The following is a 13766-nucleotide window of genomic DNA, read 5'->3' as shown; positions in this document are numbered from 1 at the left end:
AGAAAGACCTCAAGAGACAGGTGCAAGAGAGGGGAATGTTAGGGAATTCCCTGGAGGTCCAGTGGTTAGGACTCCGTGCTTTCATGCTGAGGGCCAGGGGTTCAACAACTGGTCGGGGAACTAAGATCCCTCAAGCCGAGCTGCATGGCCAAAGAAAAAAAAAAGAAAAAGAAAAAAAAGACAGGTGCAAGAAGGGGAATGATTAATGGAGCCAGGCTTGTGAAGAGATGGGAGGAGATAAATTAAGGAGACAAGAGACGGGGTTCAGCTCAGAAAGATAGCTAGCACTTTGCCTGAGACAGAGATGGGGAAGGGAGGGATGAAAATGCAGAAACATGTTGGCAGAGAGAAGGGAATTCGTAGAATGTCCTGTCAAATGGTTTTGATCTAAGTAAAGTACAGGGTAAGTCACTCCAGAGACTGAGAAAGGCGTAAGTTGGGCTGGGGGCTTGAAGATCATGTGTTGCAGTGAGAAGTCTGGAGGAGATGAAGGAAAGGACTGTCAGTCAGAAATTACAGGCCATGATTTATAAGGTGACCCTTTGGTTCGCTGGCCAGGCCATCTGCAACACCTTCCTTCAGAGCAGGAAGGAAAAGGAGTTAGTGTAGAGTTGGGCATTTAAAAGGTAGACAAAGTAATAGGACGAGGTGGTGTAGAATATCAGATGTTGAAAAGTCCATTACTGAACCAGTAGACAAAAGTCTGCCTCTATCATGAGGAGGGAGAAGTTCAAGGTCAGAGGAAGGCTGGTGGCGTAGAAGAATATGAAGCTCCTGAGAGCAAATGTGTTAAATGATGTTAGAGTTAGTCTGATTGCTTCCAAGTTTTGGCAATTATGACTAAAGCTGCTATAAACATCCATGTTCAGGTTATGTGTGGGCATATGTTTTCAGCTCTTTTGGGTAAATACCAAGGAGTGTGATTGCTGAATCGTATGATAAGAGTAGGTTTAGTTTTTTAAGAAACCATCAAACCGCCTTCTAAAGTGGCTGTACTTTTTGCATTCCCACCAGCAATGTCTGAGAGTTCCTGTTGCTCCCCATCCTCACCAGCATTTGGAGTTGTCAGTGTTCTGGATTTTGGCCATTCTAATAGGTACGTAGTTGCACCTTGTTGTTTTGATTTGCATTTTCCTGATGGCATGTGATGTGGAGAATCTTTTCATATGTTTATTTTCCATCTGTATATCTTTTTTGCTGAGGAATCTGTTAAGGTCTTTGGCTCATTTTTAAATCAGGTTGTTTGTTTTCTTCTTGTTGAGCTTTAAGTGTTCTTTGTATATTCTGGAGAATAGTCATTTACCAGATGTATCTTTTACAAGTATTTTATCCCAGTCTGTGGCTTATCTTCTAATTCTCTGATATTGTCTTTTGCAAAGCAGAACTTTTTAATTTTAATGAAGTCCAGCTTATCAATTATTTCTTTCATGGATAGTGTCATTGGCACTATATCTAAAAATGTATCACCATACCCAAGGTCATCTAAGTTTTTTCCTATGTTATCTTCCAGGAGTTTTATAGTTTTGTGTTTTACACTTAGGTCTATGATCCACTTTGAGTTAATTTTGGGGAAAGGTGTAAGGTCTGTGTCTAGATTCATTTCTTTGCATGTGGATGTCCACTTATTCCAGCATCATTTGTTGAAAAGACTATCGCCTTTGTTCCTTTGTCAAAGATCAGTTGATTATATTTATAGCAGTCTATTTCTGGGCTCTTCATTTTATTCCACAGATCTATTTGTCTAATCTTTCACCAATACCACATTGTCTTGATTACTGTAGCTTTGTAGTAAGTCTTGAAGTCAGGTAAGCATCAGTCCTCCAGTTTCAATATTGTGTTGGCTATTCTGGTCTTTTGCTTCTCCATATAAGCTTTAGAATCAGTTTGTTGAAATATTTATCAGGAGGTGAAGGGATAAATAAACTGTGATACATCCAGACAATGGCATATTATTCAACACTAAAAGGAAATGATCTAGCAAGCCATGAAAAGATGTGGAGGAACCTTAAGTGCTTATTACTAAGTGGAAGAAGCCAATCTGAAAGGGCTACGTACTGTGTGATTCCAACTATATGACATTCGGGAAAGAGCAAAACTATGGCGACAGTAGAAGATCATTGGTTGCTGGTGGGAGGATGGTGCAGGGAGAGATGAACAGGTGGAGCACAGAAGATTTTTAGGGCAGTAAAAAAACACTCTATATGATATTATAATGGTGGATACAAGTCATTATACATATGTCAGAACCCATAGAATATGCAACACCGAGAGGGAACCCTAAAGTAAACTGTGGGCTCTGGGTGATTATCATATGTCAATGTAGGTTAATCCTACATTGAAAAAGAGAATGTACCATTTTGATGAATGTTGATAATGGGAGAGGCTATGCATGTGTCGGGGCAGGGGTTATATGGGACATCTCTGTACCTCCCTATTATTTTGTTGTAAATCTAAAACTGCTCTATAAATATCAAATCTTTAAAAAAATTTTGACCAAGTGCGCCTTCTTGAAAGTGATTCCTTTTTTCTGGTCACCTAGTTCCTTTCTGTTGGAAAAATTCTCCCTCACCGGTAATTCTGTTTTACATTTGGAACTGCTGAGCTTGCATATTAAATTTACTTTTGCTTTGCCACACAGCTCTATATGTTTTGTAGAAAATGAGATACTAAAAATAGAGGAAGAAAAAGAGAGAAAAAAAGCAAGACACATGGAATCTTTATGGGGCTGTACGTAAAACAACATATCTCATAATGAGCCCCTGCCAGAATGTTGAGAAGGCTCATTTATAAACTTTTTGGTCTCTTTTACATTCCTCATGTCTTCCTGTCTTAACTAAAATTTGCTAATAGTCATTGAGCACATTTCATCATCTGCTTGCAGATTCTAATTTTCCCTCAATCTTGCAATAAATACACTCAAGTATTCTGCCAAAAACACAGTCTCCTGTGAAGATCCATTTAATAAGAAAAGTGAAAGGAGGAAACTGAACTTACTCTAGCTTTGGCTTGGGTTGCAGTAGAGCCTTCAATCTCATTTGCCTTTAATAATAGTTGACTATGCCAATTCATTAAAAAATTAACAATAGCTCTGAATCAGTGTTTGACATAATAACTACAACCCAATATATTCCTTGGCTAAATATTTCCAACCCTCAGTCAATGGTTATTGTCATATAAACCCAGATTTTCCATCCTATCTTCTGTTTGGCCTAGGATAAATGGCTCGTCAGTTGTATCTAAGTTTAGAGTTTTAGAATCCTTCTGAAATCTAGTCTTATTATCTATCTGTTATCTATTATTGTCTTTCTGGAGTCTATTATTGTCCCTCCAGCTTCAATTATTCTTCCTTTAAGTTGTTTCAGACCAATGGGCAAGTCTCCTAATCTCCAGGGAAGGACGTGTTCTTGTGACCTAATCCAGAACTCAGTAAATTGTGCTGTTTTAATTCAATAATAGCGAGGGGAAATGCAAGGTATAAAAGTCAGTGCCCTCAAGGATATAAGCATCTAGGTGGGGAGGCAAGACGCATGCATGTGAAAAGAAAGCTGCAAGCTAGGTTATTAACTGCCTAGTTTAGGGTGTTGAACACGTGCTGTAGGAATTCAGAAGCAGGAGAAATCACTGTGGGCTGGAGAACTCAGGAAAGATTTTGTGAAGGGATGGAGACTGAAGGATAAATAGGATGCCAAGAGGAAGACGGAAGTGGGTGGGGTTGTCCAGGTGGAAGCCATTGTAGGTGAGGCACAGAGATGGAAAGGCAAATGAGAACTTGGGAAATGATGATTAGAACACAACAGAGAGCGAGGATTGAGCTCAGAAAGGGGAGATGTGATTGGAAATCCAGGCTGGAATAAACAGTGGTGGATCTTGAATGTTACCAGTTCAGGGAATTTGGGGTTTGTTGGGTGGGATGTAGGAAGCTATGTTGAAGCCGGAGAGAAACAAGATAAATTTAGATCCACTCTCTTTATGGTTCTCAGTAGACAAAAGATTGCTGTTAGCTTTTGTCTTCCATGCACTAACATTTTAATTTATCAGATGCTAATTATTAAATTATGTCCAGCTCTTCCTGGAACTAGATGCATCTCTGAATCCATCTCCCATTCTTTTAAGGGTATATTTACCACAATTCAGAGCCTTGAAAAGACACTGTAGTCTTTGTTTTGCTGCTGGAGATGTTCAGGTAAGAATATCTGACTCAACTGTCAGCAATTAAGCTGACTCAACCAGTCACTGGCTAGGAGGCATAAACCATAGAATTCTAATGCTCAGTATTTAGTTTTCCTTTTCCTTTCTTCCCTCCTATTGAAAACTTTTTTAGATGCTGAACTCTTTGTTGGAAAGGAACAGGTCAGTTTTCTTTTGGGCTTTAAAATGCCTCCCAGAGAGGTGACACTAGTAAAACTCAGATGTCCCCACTGAGAACCTGAGTCTCAGAAGAATGAAATTGTCTGAAGGTAGTTTTTCATGGGCAGGGGCAGGGGGGAGGGAGGCAAGAAAACAACAGCATACACTTTTGGACCTGCTATCCTTCTGTGTGACTCAGTACTGAGAGTCATGGAGATAAGCAAACTCTTGGTCTCAGCTAGAGAAAACGTCCCTTCTATTTTGACCAGCCCTCTACTAATCAGGTCACCGTATCCTGTATTCACGTCTTCACAAAGCCTTGCTTTCATTCTCATTGGAGGCTGATCTCTATTCAGGACCTTTGTTGTTGATGACCACCAAATAAAAGAAAAGGGATCTGATGTTAGCCGGGCCAGGAGGGACAGAACTGTGAAGTAGAAGCTTCTTAGTCTCAAAACGGGGCACTCTCCTGGGCCAAGCACTTCCCCTTGCTTCTGCATCTTCTCATTTCTCCTAGTTTCAGATCTTTGAAAAATGTTAATCCTGCTCTGTTTGTTAGGTTGTGACCCATCTATATAATCTTGTTGAATTGAATTTGGGGGATTTAAAATACTGTTTTATATGGCATAAGCAGTATATTTGAATACGTTGGCCTCTTGGTGCAGGGAAAATTTTATCATGCAAGTTGCTACCTTTTTTGCATATAGAATTTATCTGTCTTTAGAATTTTAAAGCTAACTGAGATATGACAGGTCATGCATTCTAGTCATCCCATTTTACAAATGAGGAAATTAAGATTCAGAGATAGCAATCAGTATGGTGACCAACAAACTGTCCTGATTTGCCCTGGGCTGCAGGTTTCCTGGTCTACCTTGCTTTCAGTGCTAAAACTGGGAAAGTCCAAGTTGATCATCCAAACAACCAATTAACTAACTCAAAGTTTCATAGTAGTTATTGATACATTATAAACTAAAACCCATGCTTTCTGACTTCCAGCATAATGCAATAAAAATATTTCCTCGTTCATGAACAACATATTAAGGTTCTACAATACTGTAATGATCAGTTTGACTTTATGTTCTAGAATGTTTACAAAAGTTTTCTCCCACTTCTGATTTAGGCCATCTTATCCCTGAGAACTCAGCATTAGTACATGAATTTTAACCTAATTCAAATTTAATAAGGATAGTGGGCTATTTCTGTCTTTATCAGATTGAGAAAAAAAATCAATGAACTGTATTGAGGACAGCCAAAGAAAGCATTTGTTTTGGAAATTCATTTAGGACCAGAGTACAGGATCTAAAATACATGAAGCTTAGATAAAAGGCATAAGGCAATGGATAGGAGTTCTGTATTAATAAAAATTGGGACAATTAACCCAAGCACCATTGGTAACAATTCTTCCACTTCAAATCCTTGTGGATGTAGCTATATATAAAGCAGTGAAGTCAATTGATACATGTAGCTTTCAAACTGTCTCACTAATGTATAGGTACAGCTCCTGCAACTCTTTGTGGCTCCTTGTGATAAGGGTGGAATGCTTAAAAACCCAGGCTGATAAAACATGCTGAACCTGTGTGAAGGCAGACCTTCTCTTTTATCCACTTCTTAAATATTGGTGATCCATTGGGTTCATCTTAATCACTATTTTCTTTTCATGCTACGTGCTATTGGGAGGCAAACTCATCCTCACCCATGACTTCAGTTACTATTTATAACAGGGTGAGCGAATGTACTGCATGCCTGCACGTATGCCATGGCACACATCGCTGACTTGTTCTTGTACTCATTACCGCTCAACATTGATTTGGCCTCAGAGTCTTTCCAAACACATGTCTTCAATCTAACTATGGACTGATCAGATTTGGCACCAAATCTATTCGTGGATGCACAATTAATTAATCAGTCTTGGATCCAGATTAAACCCAGATTTATATATCAAAGCCAGACCTCTTCCAACCTGTATAGCTGAAGGTCTGACAGTCCATCTCTACCCGAGTAACTTAAGGGTACTTCAATTTCAACATGTCCAAACATGAAATACTCATTTTTACCCCCAAACCTGTTTCTCCTCTGTCTTCTTTACACCTACCATTCAGTTAGTACCAAAGCCTGTACTTTATTCACTCTTGAATCATTCTTCACTGAAAGATAAGAAAAAGGTAAATATTTGGGGAGCATGTACTTACATCTTTACTGAAAAAAATTACTATTGAAAAAACTCTAAAAGAATTCTGACTATCACAGTGAATATGTATCTCTTAATAAATGTGGAGAAAGCAGTGTAGTTAACAGTAAGAGAATATACATTTTCAAGCTCCATGGAATACTTATAAAAATTGGCCATGTATTAGTGGACACACAAACACATATACACAAATGCTCAATAAATTTCAAAATGGAGAATTTATTTCAGCCACATTTTTCTAACTTGAGTACATAATAAATTATCAACAAAAGAAGAGCAAAAATAACCCATTCACTTGAAAATTGTTACGCTTCTTTCTATAATAAAACCTGAGTAAAATCAAAAGAAAAAGCCAAAAGTATAAGCAAGTTAGAGCTGAATCACAAGGAGAAAATGACCTGTAGAATGTGGCCAAAGCAATATGCAGGAGAAAATTCAGAGCCTTAAAAACATTTATAAGAGAATATTAAAATTGAAAAATGATCCAAACCTAGAATTCTAGGTTCAGAATGTTGATCTGATTCTGTTTCCTTACTGATAAACTCTTTGTCTCTGGGACGTGTTTTAGGATAGTTTCTTTAGTGTTTGGGTTCTGAAATTTCACCAGGGTGAGCCTAGTGTTTTGTTTTGTTTTAATTTGGAGTTTTGCATTTGAAGATCTGATAAGAACATTCTACTATTATTATCTATATTATAATGTCTACTAGTTATATATATTATAATATCTACTAATATTATCTATTACTATTTCTTCCTCTTTTTCTTTTGCAATTTTGAATTCCTACTAAATGGATAATTATTCTCTCAGATCTCTTCCTCATGTTCCTTATGTTTTCTCTCACATTTTTCACCTCTTTCTTTATGCATTACATAGTAGGAGAATCACTTGTCTCCATCTTCCAGCTGATTATATGACTGTTTTGCTAGGTGCATTTTGCTATTTGGACCATCATATTTTGATCATATTTTTAACTTCTGAGATCTCCCTTGTTACTTTTTCATTGTAATCTATTCTTTTGTTTGAACACAATATCCCTTCCAACCAATTTGAGGAATTTAATTATGTTTATTTTGCAGTTTTATTTAATTTCCTATGTTCATATTACTTTGTAGTTTTCTTTGCTGTGATTCCATCATTTCCCCAGAGGTTCATTCTTCTACTTGTTGAGTATAGAACTTGTTATTATTATTTTTTTAAGTTATATTTGATGTCTTTTCTCTTAGTTTTTTTTTTTTTTTTTTTTTTTGCAGTTGACAAGAAAATTAGTTATTTCTGAGATATACATTTTAAAGTAATAACTAGGATTATTACTTATAACATTATACCAGAACATATAAGATTTTTAGAAACTTCATGCAATGTCTGAAACATTTATATTAACATATTTCCATACATTTTCTCTTAGTTTTCCTCAAACATTTAGACATTCTGATTCTTCCCAGCTGTAGATATGTGTCTTACCCGAAATGAAAATCACTGAAAAATCACAGTGTTCATGTAACACTGAAACAGGTTCTGATTACAGGAGCCCGGCTCCAGTAGTTTGTGTGGGGAGGTGGGGAAGTGTGTGTGGGACCAGAACACCAGGAGGCCAGTTCCTCCAGCTGTCCATAGGACTGCTTCTCCAGCCTCAACCCTTCTGGAATTTCCTATGCCTCAAACCCCACTTTAGAGAGCCACGTTCGTGACTTGAATCTGCAGACCAATCAAGAGTCTGTAGCTGTAAGTAACCACTCCCTTCATGACGAGAGGGATGTGGGTGGATACTGATGTAAATGTTTTGTCATCCTTAATTAATCACCTCACCAACTGTCTTTGTCCTGCTCTTTCCCCTAGTTCCCACTGTTCCTGCTCGTTGGATTATTTTGGGGCACGGTTGGGAAAACACACTCTGTCTGACCTTCTGTTTCTTCTGTATGAGATTGTGACTTCCTTAGTTCTTTTAGGTTTTACTTGGAATCTGGTCTGAACTGCTATATCTCCTCCAGAAATCCAGTTGGTGTATCTCTTTCAAATTTACTGCTCTGCTAAGATTTATTTTTTAATATGTATATTAATGACTTTTCTGTCACTTTAATGGGATTTTTTTTTTTAGAGTAAATCTTGTGTGCAGTTAGCCAACTTGAACTGGAAGCCAACTTGTTGTTTAGGCCTTCTATATGTAACCGGGACTTTTCCATTTTATTGTTCCCTCTATTGAAGAATTAAAACAAATGCCTCAAGGCCAGGTCAGAAGTATTCTGTTATGCCCCAAAGACTCTGCCCTGCTTACGGTCAATCAGAATTCCTTGCTGAGACATATTTCAGATGTCGTCTTCCTCAGAGTGAGAATTTAAAGACCACCTTTTCTCACCTTGTAGGGAATATAATCACAAAGGCTCAAACTTTGTACATGTGTCTCGAAATCTACTTCACATTTATCTCAGGAAGTTTCAAGAACTTTATACAGTAAGGACTCCTGGTTGTTTATCTTTTCACCCCGGAGTTTTCAAGGAGGTTATACAGATTAGGCCACTTTGAATTCAGTTATGTTTGTAGAACACTTTTAACTTTACCTAGCCTTTCATGTTGATATTTCATTTGAACCTCCTGACAAATTTTCTCAGTGGATGTGTAGTATTACCCTCATTTACCACATGAGGAAGTTGATTCAGACAGGAGCTCAGTCCTCAAACCATGAAATTCCTTCTCTTGAATACACCTTATGTGGATTTCTTTAATGACTGAGGTAAGATCAGTATCCTTAGACAAAAGCTGATTTTTAAGTCTAGGTATGTATCCTTGAGGCTAGACAGGAATTAAACTAGACTGTAGGGGTTGGACCCAATATTTACTGAGAAAAACGTGCCTGATTATGACAGATTAGGTTTTTATATTATTTTTAAAAGTCATAGAGCCAATTACTCCTTTAAAAATCTCCCCTGAGAAAAACAATTTCAAGCATAATTATGGAAATTATTGCTTTAAGTTGCTTGATCACCTGCATTAACTCCATATTTCTGCTCAGTTTCCCTTTATCAGCCATATCAATTATCTACTATTGTTTTAAAAAGACCCTCCCCCCAAGCTCATTGACTTAAAACAACCACCATTTATTACTGCTCCCAAGTCTACCAGTCGGCTGGGTAGTTCTGCTGATCTGTCCAGGCTCAGCTGATCTCAGCTGGGCTCAGTCAAGTGTCTGTGTTCAGCCTGAGTGTTGATTGGGAGCTGGCTACTCTACTCACATGTCTCCTGGTTGGCTGGCTGGCTGTTGTCTGGAGCAATGTCTTTCATCATCCAACAGGCGGACTCAGGCTCGTTTATGTGGTAGCATCAGAGTTCCAAGAAAGCAAGTGAAAGCTCACCAGGTCTCTTGAGCCCTATAATTAGAATTGGCATAATGTCACTTTGACTATACTTTGTTAGTCATAATAAGTCATAAAGAGAAAAATGAACCCTGGTACACTGTTGGTAGGAATGTAAATTGGTGCAGCCACTATGGAAAACAGTTTGGAGTTTCCTCAAAAAACTAAAAATAGAACTATCCAGCAATTCCACTCCTGGGTATACAACCAAAGAAAATGACAACAAGAATTCAAAAAGATACATGCACCCCAATGTTCACAGCAGCATTATTTACAATAGCCAAGATATAGAAGCAACCTAAGTGTCCATCAACAGATGAATGGATAAAGAAGATGTGGTACATATGTACAATGGAATACTACTCAGCCATAAGAAAGAATGAAAATTTGCCATTTGCAACAACATGGATAGACCTAGAGGGTCTTAATAAAACAAATCAGAGAAAGACAAATACTGTGTTACCGCTTATGTATGAAATCTAAAAAATAAAACAAATGGATAAATATAACAAAACTGAAACCGACTCACAGAAATAGAGAACAAACTAGTGGTTACCTGTGGGGAGAGGGGAGGGAAGAGGGGGAAGATAGAGGTAGGGAATTAAGAGGTACAAACTACTATGTATAAAATAAATAAACTACAAGGATAGATTGTACCGCACAGGGAATATAGTCCATATTTTATAATAACTTTAAATGGAATATAATCTATAAAAATTTTGAATCACTATATTGTACATCTGAAACTAATATAATATTGTAAATCAACTACATAAAAAGATATTTATTTTAAAATAAATCATAAAGCCAATCCAGATACAAAAGGTATGGGGCTACAAAGTCACATTGGAAGGGACATGGATACAGAGAGGAGAATAATTGGCCTAATTTTTGCAAACAATCGACCACACGTGTTTGTACCCATGCCTCAGCTACTGTAGCTGGTAGCTGCTACAGGCTTTCCTTTCTGGAGAATTGCCCTCAGCTAAAGGGGGCCTCATTGTCCTATTGATTATGCCCTATCTTTCATGTGAGAGAGAAGGAGGTGCAGCCCACAGCAAATTACTGATGAATGTGTAAATTCCAGACCAGCCTCCTTGCCTTGAAGGGCGACAACTCTGCGGTGTGGTTTAAGTTCCAGAGCCTCCGTGCAGTTCAACTCAAGCCTAGACTTCATCTGAGACCACATCCTTGCTCTGCTTTTTCTCCTCCCCTCTCTTACTTTCCTCACCCCCTTTACGGGTTTTTCCTGAAGAGAACTTCCTCAATAATTCACAGGCATCCTTTTCCCTCCCTTAGGCCCTACATCTAGGAATCCCTACGAAGATGGATGTTTTATGATGACATGATATTAAAAGACAGCAGACACTTGTCATTAGTACATATTTATAAATACAGTTTCATATTTTTAGCTTAGTTGCAGTCTCTGTGAGATTTCAAAATGCTATTTTATACTTTGGTAAAAATAACAATGGCTTATGTTTGCTGAGTGCTTACCATGTACTAAGCTCTGTGCTCAGTAACTTATGTGACTTATGTGATCTCATCTAATCCTCGCTATAACCATTTGAAATAGCTATTATTATAAGTTTTTATACTTTTTGTGTTTTCTAACTAATTTCACATCTGGAATTTTGTTCTACTATTCTTTACTGTAGCAACAAAAGATGTCTGCATCTGCATAAAAATAGCCTTTGACGCAAGGTATGAGGAAACACATGATGAGTGTCACAGACAAGGTAACTTGACCTTCCTTCAACCAGGAAAATCAGGCCTGTCTGGGTTCATCATTGAACAGTGTTGATAGGGAAACCTAATGGACATGGGAACATTCCTGTTCAAAACACGGAATCTTTTCAGTGAAGTCAGTTGGTCACCGTGAGCAATTTTGGTATTGGGTGTTGCAAAGTGTTTTGTTAAATAATACATCTGTGGGTTCAGACCATGTCTGTCTTAGTTATTAAAAAGTTGTATCCTCCCAGGTTTTCATTAAGGAGCGTTAATTCATTCATACAACAAACATTTATTAAGTTTTCATCACTACATGTAAGGTACTTCTCCCTCTCTCTCTCTCCATACATCTATAGTAAGTATTGTGGACGTCATAGGAAGATGAGATATGAGTCAATAGCAACTGTTCAAGTCAGCGAATCCCTAATTTCAGCAGCTGCAGAAGGAAATAGGAAATCTTATAAAGGGCGGGTCAAGGAACAGGCTTCAATTCTTTGTTAGTTGCGTGGCAGTGCTTTGTCTTTTTCAGTTTAGGGGGAAATGGCCTCTGACTCCAAGGGAAAATCCAGAAAGGAAGACCAGATAAGACTGTTTGGCATGGTGCTAAGCCAGAAACCAAGGCTTGGAGATGTAAAGAGAGCGATCCCCAAGGTTACACAGCTAGGAACTGGTGCAATCCAAATTTGAACGTGAGTGCTGTGCTGCTTGCTGAACTAGCAGGAAATGAATGAGTGAGCAACATGGTGATGGGTAGAGGCTGCTTCCTGGAGAGGAGTTCATGCAGTACGGATTTCTCCTACAGTAAAAGCAAGGAAAACTCCAACAAGTAGCAGTCCATGAAGCCGCCATGATTCCACTCACCTGAGCTAAACCCCCGCAAATTTATTTTTAGGGATTTTAGCTGAATTTATAAAATTAAATACATTTAGTGACACAGAAGCAGGACAGACATTTGAAGAAAAGGGGAACTTGAGAGACAAACGGAGTAATGAATGTGTTTTGAGTTTAGCCGGTTTGGGTTTGAAACCTCTGCTAAAACTGCCAAGAAACTGCCAAGAGGCTTAAACTTGGGAGCTTTTATAAAAAAAGTTTCTCCGGAAAGTGAATAATTAAGACATAAATCTTTCCCAGAAAGAAAGGGAGCCCATTTTACCAGGAGATCCGGTCCCTTATTCTGTAAGAGATTGAAAGCTGCCAATGGGCACTCTTTGAATTCCCCTGGCTGGGGGGATGTTTACTGGCATCGAGCCCACAAGTGACCCACCTATTTGCACACCCCACAGGAAGGATCCACAGGAATAATTCAAGTTCCCCAAAACCATTTGTTTCATCTAGAGAAACACAATCACCCCAGAGCTCCATGAATGCCCAGCCTCACCTCAACTTTTAGTGGATTTTTTTTTTGTTTTTAACATCTTTATTGGAGTATAATTGCTTTACAATGGTGTGTTAGTTTCTGCTTTAAAGCCAAGTGAATCAGCTATACATATACATATATACCCATATCTCCCTCTTGCGTCTCCCTCCCACCCTCCCTATCCCACTCCTCTAGGTGGTCAGAGGGCACCAAGCTGATCTCCCTGTGCTATGCTGCTGCTTCCCACTAGCTATCTATTTTACATTTGGTAGTATATATAAGTCCATGCCACTCTCTCATTTCGTCGCAGCTTACCCTTTCCCCTCCCCGTGTCCTCAAGTCCATTCTCTACTTCTGCATCTTTACTCCTGTCTTGCCCCTAGGTTCTTCAGAACCATTTTTTTTTTGAGATTCCATATATATGTGTTAGCATACGGTATTTGTTTTTCTCTTTCTGACTTACTTCACTCTGTATGACAGACTCTAGGTCCATCACCCTCACTACAAATGACTCAATTTCGTTTCTTTTTATGGCTGAGCAATATTCCATTGTATATATATGCCACATCTTCTTTATCCATTCATCTGTCGATGGACACTTAGGTTGCTTCCATGTCCTGGCTATTGTAAATAATGCTGCAATGAACATTGTGGTACATGACCCTTTTTGAATTATGGTTTTCTCAGGGTATATGCCCAGTAGTGGGATTGCTGGGTCGTATGGTAGTTCTATTTTTAGTTTTTTAAGGAACCTCCATACTGTTCTCCATAGTGGCTGTATCAATTTACATTCCC

General features: G+C 38.4%; 1 long non-coding RNA gene across 1 annotated transcript; it reads right to left on the bottom strand.

The window, feature by feature from the left end:
* Nucleotides 1-7467: 7467 nt before the first annotated feature.
* On the bottom strand, nt 7468-13119 carry LOC309623677. Its single transcript, XR_014241456.1, has 2 exons — nt 7930-13119; nt 7468-7747 (listed from the first exon to the last, which is right to left on the bottom strand). It is a non-coding gene; the product is annotated as an uncharacterized lncRNA (long non-coding RNA).
* Between the last annotated feature and the right edge of the window lie 647 nt (nt 13120-13766).

The sequence above is a fragment of the Balaenoptera borealis genome (assembly GCF_965194805.1).
Source record: "Balaenoptera borealis genome assembly, chromosome: 2".
Taxonomy (NCBI): Eukaryota; Metazoa; Chordata; class Mammalia; order Artiodactyla; family Balaenopteridae; genus Balaenoptera; species Balaenoptera borealis.
The sequence above is the reverse complement of the archived record's forward strand: the minus strand, read 5'-3'. Positions and strand labels throughout refer to the sequence as shown.